The sequence below is a fragment of the Loxodonta africana genome, chromosome 7 (genome assembly GCF_030014295.1).
Source record: "Loxodonta africana isolate mLoxAfr1 chromosome 7, mLoxAfr1.hap2, whole genome shotgun sequence".
NCBI classification, from domain to species: Eukaryota; Metazoa; Chordata; class Mammalia; order Proboscidea; family Elephantidae; genus Loxodonta; species Loxodonta africana.
In genome coordinates this window covers 11,743,199-11,758,406 of record NC_087348.1, presented here as the reverse complement: position 1 = coordinate 11,758,406, position 15,208 = coordinate 11,743,199, and the positions used below count along the sequence as shown (strand labels likewise).

At 38.0% G+C, this 15,208-nt stretch overlaps 1 pseudogene; it reads right to left on the bottom strand.

The window, feature by feature from the left end:
• Nucleotides 1-4,786: 4,786 nt before the first annotated feature.
• Nucleotides 4,787-15,208, bottom strand: part of LOC111753195 (steroid transmembrane transporter SLC22A24-like) — a 35,347-nt pseudogene continuing 24,925 nt past the window's right edge.

The following is a 15,208-nucleotide window of genomic DNA, read 5'->3' as shown; positions in this document are numbered from 1 at the left end:
TGTCCAAATTTACAATTGTAGTACTAAATATAAAATACTTTGAATAATCTCAAGAAGTATGAAGAAAATCATAAAATGTCAGACGGAGTAAAAAAGAAGAGATTTCTAGTTTGTTCCTGTGTAAGATAATGCTAATGAGAATCTCATGTTTTGGACAAAGTTAAAAAAATGCCTCCAAATATTTCTGAATATTGTTTACAGGAACAAAAAGGAATCATGAGAAAGAGGGTGAGTTTGGCTGTGTTAATGGTGGCACTTTTATTAAAGTTTAAGGCTGACTTATTCAATATAGTGATGTTCCATTATCTAACAAACAGGTGGATCTACAAAGAAAATAACTCCAAATCAGACCCTGATACATATTAATTACTAGTATATGATGCTTTTTAAGATCAGAAATCACCGGGCAAATGAAGGATATATGTTAAACATTACTGCTCGGGCAAATAAAGGATTATGAATTAGATGTTACTGGAACTATTAATTTGGTGTTTGGATGTCAATGAATAATAAATAGCCTCATACTACACCTAATATCAACATAAATTTCAGTTTGGTTACAATTAAACCAAAAGTAGTCAATAGTAAACTTAATTAGGAAATTTAGAAATGAAAAATATTCTGAACATAAAGGCAAATGGCAGAAATTTAAACAGAGCTAATTCGTATTTTTTTTTTTTAAATACGAATTAGAAATTTATGTGGAATAAAAACCCTATAAATACAAATCAGAACAGTGGATATTCAGATGTAGCAATAACCAGTTGCTGTTGAGTTGTTTCCAACTTATGGCAACCTCATGTATGTTAGGGTAGAAACACGCTCCAGAGAGTTTTCAATGGCTAATTTTTTGAAAGTAGATGACCAGACTTTTCTTCTGAGGTGCTTCTGGTTGGACTCAAACCTCCAACCTTTCGGTTAGCAGCTGAGCTTGTTAACTAACCCTTTGCACCACCCAAAACCAAAAACCCACTGCCATCGAATCAATTCTGACTCATAGCGACCCTATAGGACAGAGTAGAACTGCCCTATAGAGTTTCCAAGGAGCGCCTGGTGGACCGAACTGCCGACCTTTTGATCAGCAGCCATAGTTCTTAACCACTATGCCACCAGGGTTTCCTCGCACCACCCAGGGACTCCAAAAAACCATAGTTATCCTTTAATGGTGGCATTTTCACTGATTTTTACTTTTTTCTTTGTACTTTCCTGCACTCAATTTTTAAACAATGATCATACATTACTTTTACGATACAATGAACATATTGTCAAAAATTAATGGATGTCAGAATAAAATTTTCAAAGTGTATATATTCTTTGTATCTAGAGATTATAGAAATTCTTCATTAAAAGACTAACATTCCCACAGAAAAAATGAGTAAAGGGAAACAACATAAAATTTTCAAGATAAATGGATATGACTAATAAATTAATAAAAAAACTCAATCTCACTAGTATTGAGAGGCATACAAACTAAAATAAGATACCAATTTTTAATTTCCAAAAGAAGAAATGGTCTCTATTTCTAACATACATTTTATACAAGTATTGTATACAAAAGTGAAGACATACATATGAGACAAGTGAAGATATAGGAAAATTTGACTCTTAACCAACTGAAAAATACCTAACAGAAGCAGACCCACAGATGCCCCCAAAGTTGGGATTTAATAATTTTTAAAATGTTTCAAAGTAAATGTGTTTAACTATGTCGGCAAATAACTTTCTATTAAGTAGGAAACACAAAAGTAAACATATTCACTACTACCAAGTCTAGCCCTAGAGGCAATCTCCAGAGAAATTCTTGCATGTGCTTGACTTGTGGGGACATGTATAAGAGTATTAATTGCAAAATTGTTCATTATGGATCCAGTTAGAAAAAATCCAAATATTTGTAAGCAGTAGAATAAATAAAACAAATTTTTGTCTATTCACACTGTGGAAAACTATAGCAATGAAAAAAAAATCACTACACACATCAGCATGAAAGAATCTCATATACGTAATATTGAAGAGGAAAGTAAGTCACACATAGTATGATAAAGTTCATTGACAGACAAAGCTAAATTATATGCATAGGGAGTCATATCTTTGTGTAAAACTAGAAAAGCATGGAATTTCTTACCCCAAAAGATTGGATAGTGGTTACCTCTAGAGGAGAGGGAAGTTATGTTATTTAGGATCAGCACACAGGTGGTCACCTGGGTACTGGAAATGTTCTATTTCTTAGTTTGGACAGTGGGAACACAGGTGTTTATACTCTAATTTTTAAAAAAGATGAACATATATGTTTTGTACAATCTTCCAAATGAATGAAATATCCCAATAGTTTTAGAAATTTATAAAATGTAACAAAAGAATGAAATTCCAACAATGGCTATATCTGTTCTGAAAAAGAAAATAGCAAAGATAAAACCTGTTGCTGTCAAGTTGATTCCGACTCAGAGCGACCCTATAGGACAGAATAAAACTGCCCCATAGGGTTTCCATGGAGTGGCTGGTGGATTGGAACTACCGACTTTTTGGTTAGTAGCCAAAACCACTACGCCACCAGGGCTCCACCCCAACAGATGTTAAACACGTATTCTATAAAACCATAGTAATGAAACTAAGTGAGATAATGCAACAGGAGCAGGCAAATTCATTGATGAGACATCAGAGAATGTTTACAGTATACAGAACAGGTGGCATCCCAGGTCATGTGGAAAGGATACATGACTTAGGCAATGGTGCTGAGGAAAGGAGTGTGCTCTATGGAGAAAAACAGAAGTGGACTGCACAATTCCACCACCCTGGCCCCATGCCTTTTGCTGCATGTATTGACATTCCTTATAGTAATTAATTCATTCAACATTCCACATATATTTACTTGGTATTTAGTATATTCCAAGCAGTGTCTTAGGTGACGAGGAAATAGTTGTGAACAAAACAATGTTTTTTATTTCACTGAGTTTATATTCTAGCATTGGGAAGATAATAATAATTAAAAAAAAAAAACCATCAGGCATAGTAAATGCATTTCTTAGAGAAAAAAGAAGCTTTCCAAAAAAAACAAACAAACAAACAAAAAAAACCCAAATAAGCTTCTGTGTGTGGAAGCTAAAAACAAACACATACACAAAGAAACCAGAAAAACAGAACAGGGAAAGAGAATGGAGACTAATGATGAAGATGAAGATCGTCTTAGTCATCGAGTGCTGCTATAACAGAAATGCCACGAGTGGATGGCTTTCACAAACAGAAGTTTATTCTCTCACAGACCGATAGGCTAGAAGTCTGAATTCAGGGCACCAGCTCCAGGGAAAGGCTTTGTGTCCCTGTCGGCTCTGGAGGAAGGTCCTTGTCATCAGTCTTCACTTGGTCTGGGAGTTTCTCAGTGCAGGAATCTCAGGTCCAGAGGACGCGGTCTGCTTCCGGCACAGCTTTCTTGGTGGTATAAGGGTCCCCTGTCTCTCTGCTCACTTCTCTCTTTTATATCTCAAAAGAGATTGGCTTAAGACACTACCTAACCTTGTAGACCTCATCAATATAACTGCCGCTAATCAATCTTATTACATCATAGTGATAGGATTTACAACATATAGGGAAATCACATCAGAAGATAAAATGGTAGACTATCATACAATCATATAAGGGAATCATGACCTAGCCAAGTTGACAGATATTTTTGAGGGACCCAATTCAATCCATGACAGCAATAGATAAGGATGCTATTTAAATAGGATGATGTGGTAGGCAGTGTCTAAAACGTCTCTTAATTATCCATGCTTCCTGGTTTTGATGCCTTTATGTAACCCCCTTCCATTCAGTGTGAGCTAGGCTTATTGATGCACTTCTGATGAATAGGATGGACAGAATATGGCAGAGGTAATGGGATGTCATTTCCAATCTTATAAAAGGCATGTGGCTTTTGTTGTCTTGTGTGGTTGCTCTGTTTTGATCTGTCTCAATCACTTTGAGCGAGATGACCTTCCTCAGAGGCCAGGTCCCAGGCTCGGGGGACCCCTCCAACAAGCTCTGAGCTACCAGCACCAGCTGAGATGCAGCCTTGCCTTAGAATCCTGAGTTTCAGTGGTTAGTTGCTGTTGTGTTGGCTCTGACTCACGGCGACCTGATGTATAACAGAAGGAAGCATTGCCCGGTCCTGTGCCATTCTCATAATCTGCGGTATGTTTGAGTTCATTGTTGCAGTCACCATATCAATTCATCTTATAGAGGGTTTCCCTCATTTTTGCTGACCCTCTACTTTATCAGATATTTTCTAAATGTTGGTCTTTCTAGTGATTAATCCTTCCTGATGACGTGAAAGAGATAATTAGCACTACTTATTACATTATTGATTTCTTAGTGATATGATGCCAAACGTATCATATATTAAGTGTTTATACATACTTGGGTCTTTGTCTGGACTTCTTTGATTTGTTGTTGAATCTGCTATTACTGTTTTTTTTATTGCAGCTTTTTAATAAAACATACTTCATCATACAAGTCATCCCCCTTTTCATGCTGTGATCCTATTCTTTCTAAATAATCTTGGATATTATTACTTTCTAGGTAAATTTGGAATGATTTTTTGCAACTTCTTCCAGAAAATATGAGATTGTTCCATGGAATTCCTTATACACTGAAATTATTTTGAGAAAATTGATATATTTAGCTTTGTAAATCTGAGTGACATTCATCTGTACATTATACATTTTGACTAGTTTTGCAGGCATAAAACAGCACTCTTGGCTTTTTCTCCTCATTTTGTTCCACCTCTGATCAACAGACAGCTCTTGGAAACTCCTTAAAATTGGGTTACTTTCATGGAAGTTTCCTCCTGCTCTGCTTTTCTTAAGCCTCTTCTGCTGGGAAAAAGAAACACAATCAAAAACAAAACCAAGAAACAAAGAAAAGGCATAGAATAAATGCATATGTCCTACAGCACTTGCATGAGCTGATCCTTTGTCCACCAGCCTTGGATAACTCAATGTTGTTGTTGTTGCGTGCCAATGAGTCAATTCCAACTCATAGTGACCCTGTAGGACATTGTACAACTGCCCCATAGGGTTTCCAAGGAACCGCTGATGGATTCAAACTGCTGACCTTTTGGCTAGCAGCTGTAGCTCTTAACCACTGCACCACCAGGGCTCCGGATAACTCAGTACCACGTAGGAATTGACGATCTTGTGCTGGAAAAGGCTCTGCTGCCTGGGTAGACCTGGGTAGGCAGCTTGAATGTCGTTACTGTCATCATTGTCTCTTTAGGCCTGCTTGTGATCAGTGACACCTTTGGAAAATCAAGGGGATGGTTGAAAACTGTAAGATCATTTTCCTATTTCCTTAGTTTTTTTCTCCTCAACATTTTCATGACCTGTGGCAGCAAGACTGATTGAACTTCTCAGGCATCTTAAAAGATCTACTTCTTTCAAATACATTGTCACTTTTGCAAGGAGGGTCTTGTTCTCTATGCTATGGTCCTAAAATTATGCCTTCACTGAAGCAGCAATCAGGTTTGCATTCATGAGGCAATCTCATTCCATTTCCCACAATATGTCAGGCATTCATTAGACTGGTGGGTAATTAAGCCAGTGGGATGAGAATAGCACAGTTGAGTCTTAGCAGATTTGTGAAAAAATATCGGGGGTGTGTATCTCCCACAAAGGCAGAGAGTATGTGCCATTCACAACAAAGCTAATTTTGTCTTCTTCACACTAAACCTATTGGTGCAGGCTTGACAGAGCTCTTCTGTACTATCTACAACAGTATGAGTACATCCCAAATCATGGGGACCCCATGTGTGTCAGAGTAGAACTGTGCTCCACAGGGTTTTCAATGGCTAATTTTTCCCAAAAGTAGGTAGCCAGGCCTTTCTTCTGAGGTGCACCTGGCTGGATTTGAACCTCCAACCTTTCGGTTAGCATCTGAGCTTGTTAACTTTGCACCACCCAGGAGCTCCTCTGTGCTGTCTAAACTAAAAAACCCAGACTCATTGCTGTCAAGTCGATTCGGTCTGAGAGTCTGTGCTATCTAGTCTCAAAAGAAGTCTGATGTCATTGTATCTAAAGATTAGGCTAACACTGAACTAAAGGACAAGGACACATATGCAGATTGCCTAGGCCTGTGCTTGCGTGAAAGACCAAACAAAAAACCGAATCAGTGGCTATTGAGATGATTCGAACTCATGGTAATCCCATGTATGCAGAGTAGAACTGCTGTAACCTTTCAGAAGCAGATTGCTAGGCTTTCCTTCCGAGGTCCCTTTGGGTGGGTTCAAAAGAGGTGGCTTCAAACCACCAATTTTTTGGTTAGTAGTCGAGTTATTAACTGATTGTGTCACCCAGGTACTCCTTAAAAAAAACCTGAAAAAACCCAACCCTTAGCTATCGAGTCGATTCTGACTCATAACAACTCTATAAGACAGAGTAGAATTGCCCCATAGGGTTTCCAGGGAGCAGCTGGTGGACTTAAACTGGTGACCTTTTGGTTAGCACCTGTAGCTGTTAACCACTACACATGCCACCAGGTTTTCCAGGAACTCCTGTAGAGGGCCCCAAGTGGTCTTTTGCCTTCCCCATCACAAACCTAGAGCACACAGCACCCTCAAGGGACAGCTAGAGGGTTTACTCACTCATATTCCACATCCTGGATGGTGTCAGGCAGAGGCTGATTCATGGTTTCAGGAAGGAGAAGTACAACAAGGCCAGCTAGCGTAGGGAAGACTCCTTAGATGATCCAAGGCAGGGGGCAGAATACACTGCTAAGGTCATCAAGAGGGGAGCCAGGGCTGTCCCACACCTGTTGACCATTAAATTGATTCCTCCAACTGTTGCCCTTAGAGTGCAAATAACAATACAAAAAAATAAAAGTCTATACATGTGAGTTCTCATCAAATAAAATCATTTTGATTTTATAATGGGAGACTATATAGTTGTTAAACACACGGGCCCTGACAGCAGACCCTTAGTTAGGAGATTAATCTTTATTGCTTTCTACCTTCAACATCATCATGTTTGTAACTGCTATAAAACTGATTCATCATTATTAACACAGAGATAGCAACAGCACTATCTTGTAGACTGGTTCTCAAGATTAAATGAGATGATGCTTTAAAGGATTTGGCATAGTATCAAGCACCAAGCCAGGGTTCAAAATTGTTGCCTATAAGTAACTGCCATTATTTCTATTACAATTGATTCCTTCTGACACATAAACAGTCTCAGTTTTATTCCTAATAAATGTCGATTAGTTAGGAAAGTCCCGTTTTGGACCTAGACAGATGATCTATTAGCTCTTGTACCTGACTATGGTGGGGATGAGTTCGTTGTGGTGGATAGAAGCAGAAGTGCTGGCGACAGCAGAAGCACCAATTCCCAATGTTGCTAAAACCACACGCAGCGTCTGTATTTCTGTAGAAAGGAAGTCCAGGAAGACTCAGGAGGGTTGGGCTGAAGAATTTGCCAACTCCAAACACGTGTGAAAAAATCTCGTTGGTGGGGTTTACAAATGTGAAATACGTGGTAGATAGATGGAATCATGCCAGAGATTATGGAATGGTTGATAAACTGAGAATCGTAGACTTAAGAACAAACTATTCCTTAAACTTTGAAAGAAAGATCTAAATTAGTAGTTTCAACTCTCCCCAAATATTTGAGTATAGCCAGTAAAGGAGAGGGGGAAGAAGAGGCAGGTAAATATTGTTTTTTATTCATTCTACTTAATATTTACTGTGCACTTGTTGGAAACCCTGGGGGTGTGGTGGTTAAGAGCTATGGCTGCTAACCAAAAGGTCGGCAGTTCAAATCCGCCAGGCGCTCCCTGTAAACCATATGGGGCAGTTCTACTCTGTCCTAACGGGTTGCTATGAGTTGGAGTCGCCTCAGTGGCAATGGGTTTGGTTTGGTTTTTCGTTTTGCACACTTGTTTGACCACTAATGAAAGTTTGATGGTTAAAACCCACCCAGAGGCACCTTGGAAGAAAGATCTGCCAATCTGCTTTGGAAAGGTCAGAGCTTCAAAAACCCTACAGAGCACAGTTCTACTCTGCACACATGGCATCGCTGTGAGTCAGAACCAACATGGTGGCAACTGGTTTTGTGTATGTTTATAGAACATGGGCCTATATATGGATAATAATTGAGGTGTTTAAGACTCACCACTTCTCTGAGGAATTTAAAGTTAAGGATGCGGAGACGGTTTTTGACATGGGGCATGTATTACTTCAGATGGTAAGGAAAGGACTGGATTTATCTGGGAAAGGATAATGTGAAAAGAAACAAGCCTTAGAATAAAAACTTAGCATAAGTCCAATCACTTGGAAATAAATAATGTCAGCTTGGGAGCCACTTACAAGAAGTTTCAGAAAAGCCAGCTTTCTGGCCAATAAAAGGTACATAATTAGTGCTTGATAACATTGGAGTGGACATTGTTGGTAGCGAACTTGCACTATTGATGAGATTCAAGAAGAGCAGTGGAGCTCACCAATTTGGGATCTTTTAAAACACATTTCTGATCTGAGAGGTAGGTGAAGCACAGTGACCAATATGGTCCCCCTAATCATTACCTACAAGGGGGTTATGAGTTGGAAGTGATGCAACAGTACCTAACAACAACAGTAATCATTATATATAACCATTTCATCCACTGAGTAAAACAGTCACCTAACAGTGGCTGCATTAAGTTCTTAATCTGCTTAGTTCCTTGTTCTCCTGTACACTCTACCTGAAGACAACGACTTACTTCCTTGAAGTCAAGGACACTCCCCTAAACAAGTGTTTCAGTCATGGTGACTTAATAACAGACTCACAAATGAATATATAGGGACCAAAGGGTAGACAAATGACTAGGGGAGAGCTTAGTAATAAGAAAGGGTACTAAACAGAGGAAGTGAGAGCATTATGTCCCTAGTTTGGGATACAATTATAAGGCATAACCACTCCATGATTGTTATTAAAAAAAAAAAAAAGTCATTGTCTAAAGGTCCAGTGATCAATTATTGTTCTCAAGAAACTACCAGGAATAAAGGGAACTGATGTCCAGGTCCAACTTTGATGTAAAGACCACATCATATGTCTGAACCCCCCCTTGCTGACCTTGTCTCAGCAACAGCCTAAGTCCTACTAACAACGTCTTGGCATAATTGGTTTCAAATCCTCATTTTGATTGCAAGTAATCCTTTGGCTTTCAATGGCAGATGCCATTCTTTTTGCTCCAGGCAGATGAGATCAATGCAATTCCTAGTTTCGGAGTAGCCACTTCCTTTCCCCAAATTCTTGTCTCTCTCACCTTAAGGCATAAATATGGTGGCCAGAATGGAAAGTCCCACAACAAATGTGAACGATGTCTGGCTTAATTGACAACCCATATGATTCACTGTCAGAACGCTAACATATTTGGCTAGGAGGGTGACAGCTCCAAAGAGAACCTGGAAAAGGAAAATATTGCTTCCCCAGTGCTGCGGCTTGAGAATCAGGCCAAAATAGGGCATAGTGATGGCCAATCTGAAATGAAAAAAGGAACAGAGACACTGTCCATAAGATTTAAAGCCTAAAATAACATTCCTTAAGATCTAAGGGTAAGTCCTACAGTTGACAATAATATTGGCATAGGTAGTTGGTGGTGAGTGTTAAAGAAAAAGGCCCATTCTGTTAGTAGAATATTTCTGTTTATTTAAGGCTGTGATCTTAAATTACCGTAACATTATTGTGAAACAGGATATTTAAATGGACTATTTGTTGTAATAATTTTGCCTGAGATCCCAAGAAAAAAGGAGGTAAATGGATACATATTCAAGTGACAGTTTAAAACCGTCAAGGTAGGAAACCCTAACATGAAATTTGAGCTCATCGCCCAAATGGAGGGTAAAAAACGTTGAATATAAACTGTCTTGTTATTGTTGTTGTGCACCGTCAACTCGATTTTGACTCATAGCAACCCTATAGGACAGAGTAGAATTGCCGCATTGGGTTTCCTAGGTTATAATGTTTATAGGAGCAGATCGCCAGGTCTTTAATCCTGCATAGTGGCTGATGGGTTCAAACCACCAACCTTTTGGTCAGCAGTCAAGTGCTTAAGCATTGCGCCACCAAGGCTGCTTATAGAGTGGCTTAAAAAAACCTACCAAACCCATTGCTGTCAAGTCGGTTCCAACTCATAGCAACCCTATAGGACAGAGTAGAACTGCCCCATAGAGTTTTCAAGGAATGGCTGGTGGATTCGAATTGCTGACCTTTTTGTTAACAGTCTGAACTCTTAGCCAATGTACCACCAGGGCTCCGTAGAGTGGCTTAGATGTTGGAAATTTGGCAAACAGTTTCTTTCAGTGGGTCGTTAGCAATTGTGAATCTCTTCTGGTAGTTACAGAGTTAATAGGAAAGATAGATAAATCTACAGTGTGGTTGCAGTTTTTAAAACATGATTAACAAACCTGAACTAATTAACCTAAGTAGAACACTACAACCAACAACTGTAACAAACACATTGTTTAAAAAATTTCACATGGAATATTTACCAAAAACAGACTATAGTTTGGACCATTAAGTGATTCTCAATAAATTTCAAAGGGATAAAATTTACAGAATAATTAAGCTAGAACTGACCATAGAGGAATTAAACTAAAATCTCTAACAAAAAGATAACTACAGTGTCCACAGATGTTTGAAAATTTACCAACACATTTGTAAATAACCTATGGATCAAAAAACCATCAAAATGGAAGCAATCAAAATGGAAATCAGAAATTATTTGAACTGCTTTAGAGTGAAAATACAGCATCGTAATGTAGATTATAATTTTGGTAATGCTAACAGGGATCTTCATTTGCTGATGTGGCTCAGGTCAAAATGAGAAGAAACAGCTGCAAACATCCATTAATAATTGAAATATAGAATGTATGAAGTATGAATCTAGGAAAATTGGAAATTCTCAAAAAATGAAATGGAAAGCATAAACATTGATATCCTAGGCATTAGTGAGCTGAAATGGACTGGTATTGGCCATTTTGAATTGGACAATCATATGGTCTACTATGCCAGGAATGACAACTTGAAGAGGAATGGTGTACTACTCATTGTCAAAACGAACATTTCAAGATCTATCCTGAAGTACAATGGTGTCAGTGATAGGATAATATCCATACACCTACAAGTAAGACAAGTTAATACGACTATTATTCGAATTTATGCACCTACCACTAGGGCCAAAGATGAAGAAATAGAAGATTTTTTGCCAGCTTCTGCAGTCTGAAATCGATATAACATGCAATCAGGATGTATTGATAATTACTGGTGATTAGAATGTGAAAGCTGGAAACAAAGAAGAAGGATCAGTAATTGGCAAATACGGCCTTGGTTATAGAAATGATGCTGGAGATTGCATGATAGAATTTTGTAAGATCAATGACTTCTTCATTGTAAATACCTTTTTTTAACAACGTAAATGGCGACTATACACATGGACTCATCTGATGGAATACGCAGGAATCAAATTGACTACATCTGTGAAAAGAGATGATGGAAAAGCTCAATATCATCAGTCAGAACAAGGCCAGGGGTTGACTGCAGAACAGACCATCAATTGCTCATATGCAAGTTCAATTTGAAACAAGAAAATTAGAACAGGTTGACGAGAGCCAAAGTATGACCTTGAGTATATTCCACCTGAATTTAGAGACATTCTCAAGAATAGATTTGATGCCTTGAACACTGACGACCAAAGAGCAGATGAGTTGTGGAATCGCATCAAGGATATCAACCATGAAGAAAGCAAGAGGTCATTAAAAGGACAAGAAAGAAAGACCAAAACGGATGTCAAAAGAGACTCTGAAACTTGCTCTTGAACATCGAGCAGCTAAAGCAAAAGTAAAAGAACTGAAGATTTCAAAGGGCGGCTTGAGAAGACAAAGTAAAGTATTATAATGACATGTACAAAGAGCTGGAGATAGAGTACAAAACCGAAGAACATGCTCAGCATTTCTCAAGCTGAAAGAACTGAAGAAAAAATTCAAGCCTCACATTGCAATAATGAAGGATGCCATGGGGAAAATATTAGATGACCCAGGAAGCATCAAAAGAAGATGGAAGGAATACACAGAGTCATTACACCAAAAAGAATTGCTTGACGTTCAATCATATCAAGAGGTAGCATATGATCAGGAACTGAAGGCATTGGTGAAAAACAAGGCTCCAGGAATTAACGGAATATCAGTTGAGATGTTTCCACAAACAGATGCAGGGCTGGAAGCTCTCACTTATCTATGCCAAAAAACTTGGAAGACAACTACCTAGCCAACTGACAGGAAGAGATCCATATTTGTGCCTATTCCCAAGATGATCCAACTGAATGCGGAAATTATCAAACAATATGATTAATATGACATGCAAGTAAAATTTTGCTGAAGATCATTCAAAAGCAGCTGCAGCATTATATTGACAGGGAACTGCCAGAAATTCAAGCTGGATTCGGAAAAAGACATTGAATGAGGGATATCATTGCTGATGTCAGATGGGTCCTGGCTGAAAGCAGACAATACCAGAAAGGTGTTTACCTGTGTTTTATTGACGATGCAAAGGCATTTGACTGTGTGAGTCATAACAAATTATGGATAACATTGAGAAGAATGGGAATTCCAGAACACTTACTTGTGCTCATGAGGAACTTGTACACAGATCAAGAGGCAGTCGTTCAAACAGAAGAAGGGGATACTGTGTGGTTTAAAGTCAGGAAAAGTGTGCATCAGGGTTGTATCCTTTCACCATACCTATTCAATCTGTATACTGAGCAAATAATCCAAGAAACTGGACTTTATGAAGAAGAACAGAGCATCAGGATTGGAGGAAGACTCACTAACAACCTGTGTTATGCAGATGGCACAACCTTGCTTGCTGAAAGCGAAAAGGACTTGAAGCACTTACTAATGAAGATCAAAGACCACAGCCTTCAGTGTGGATTACACCGCAACATAAAGAAAACAATAATCCTCCAACTGGACCAATAAGCAACATCATGACAAACGGAGAAAAGATTGAAGTTGTCAAGGATTTCATTTTACTTGGATCCACAATCAACAGCCATGGAAGCAGCAGTCAAGAAATCCAAAGATGCATTGCATTGGGCAAATCTGCTGTGAAAGACCTCTTTAAAGTGTTGAAACGCAAAAACGTCACCTTGAAGACGAAGGTGCACCTGACCCAAGCCATGGTATTTTCAATGGCATCATATGCATGTGAAAGCTGGACAATGAATAAGGGAGAAGAATTGACACCTTTGAATTGTGGTGTTGGCGAATAATATTGAGTATACCGTGGCCTGCCAAAAGAACGAATAAATCTGTCTTGGAAGAAGTACAACCAGAATGCTCCTTAGAAGCAAGGATGGTGAGACTAGGTCTCACATAATTTGAACATGTTGTCAGAAGGGACCAGTTCCTGGAGAAGGATATCATGCTTGGCAAAGTAGAGGATCAGAGAAGAAGAGGAAGACTCTCAAGGACAGGGATTGACACAGTGGCTGCAACAACGGGCTCAAGCATAACAACGATTGTGAGCATGGTTCAGGACCTGGCAGTGTTTCATTCTGTAGTACACAGGGTTGCTATGAGTCAGAACTGACTTGACGACACCTAACAACAGCAACAACACAACAGGGACTATTATAGTTGTAAATGCATTTCTTAGAGAAAAAAGAAGCTTGCAAAAAACAAACAAACAAAAAAAAAAACAAAAATAAGCTTCTGTGCGTAGAAGCTAAAAACAAACACATACACAAAGAAACCAGAAAACAAACAAATTAAGCTCGAGTAAGTAGAAGAAAAGAAGTAATAGGAATAAAAGCAGATACATAATACATACAAAATTATTTCTTTGAAAAAGTTATCAAACTTTAGAAAGTCTTAACAAGATGAATCAAGGAAAAAAGATCACAAGCACTATATAGTATTATCACTAATAAAAAGAAATTACTACATATTTCACTGTTGTGACTAGACGAAATGATTTTCAGTGCTTCTATCTCTACTAAAAGAATTACATCTTTAATTTAAAATATTTCCAGGAGAAAAACTTCAGGCCCAGACAGATTCACTGCTGAATTCTTCTAAACATTTAAGCAAGAAATAATAACAATGCAACAGGGTAGAGAGTCCAGAAACTATGCGCATATGATCACCTGATTTATGGCGATCGTATCTCTGCAATTTAATGGGGGAAAGGATGGTTCTTTCAAAAAATATTACTGAGCCATTTGGCCATCCATCTGAAGAAATATTAACCTTGACCCATACCTCAAACCCTACACAAAAATTAGTTTGAAATGGATAATAGATTTAAGTGTGAAAGGTTAACAAAAGGTTTGAAAAGAAAACATAGGAAAATGTTTTCAGAAACTTGAGTTATCAAAGATTTCTTACCAGGACACAAGAAGCACTAGCCATAAAATAAAAGGATGATAAATGGGACTTCAATAAAATTAAGAAGTTCTGTTTCTCAAAACACACCATTAAAGGGGTGGAAAGACAGCCCACAGACTTGGAGAAGATATTTGTAACACAGATCTAAAAAATCTTAAAGATCTTCCCAAAAATCAATAAGAAAAAAGGAACAATTTCATAAAAATGGAGAAAAGCCAGACAAGAAAGGGTGTTCCACACCACTAGTAGTCAGGAAAGAGTAAATTATAACTACAACATGATACAACATACAACCGTAGGCATAACTAAAATTAAAAGGACACACAATAACTAGAGTTGATAAGGATATGGGGCAACCAAAATTCACACTTTCTTGTTGTAGGTATGTAAATTAACATAACCAATTTGAAATATTATTTGCTTTGTAACTATAGTCAAATATACATATACCTTAAATCCAGCAATTCCATTCCTGGATATAAACCAAACAGAAATGATTGGTTATTCCACCAAAAGGTGTATACATGATTGTTCACAAAACAGCATTATTCCTAGTTGTGGACTAGACAACTGGGAAAAACTCAACGTTCATCAACAGAAGAATGGATAGATGACTTATGGCATATTCATATAGAGGAAAAATGACCAGAAATTAAAAAGAACAAATTATTGCTGCACAAAACAAAATGTATGAATTTCACATACACGAAAAGAGTATATATAGCATGATTTCATTCATATGAAATTCAGGAACAGTAAACAGTAATGTATGGTGATAGAAGTAAGAGTAATTGTTACTTTTGGAGAAGTAGTAACTGGGGGGAA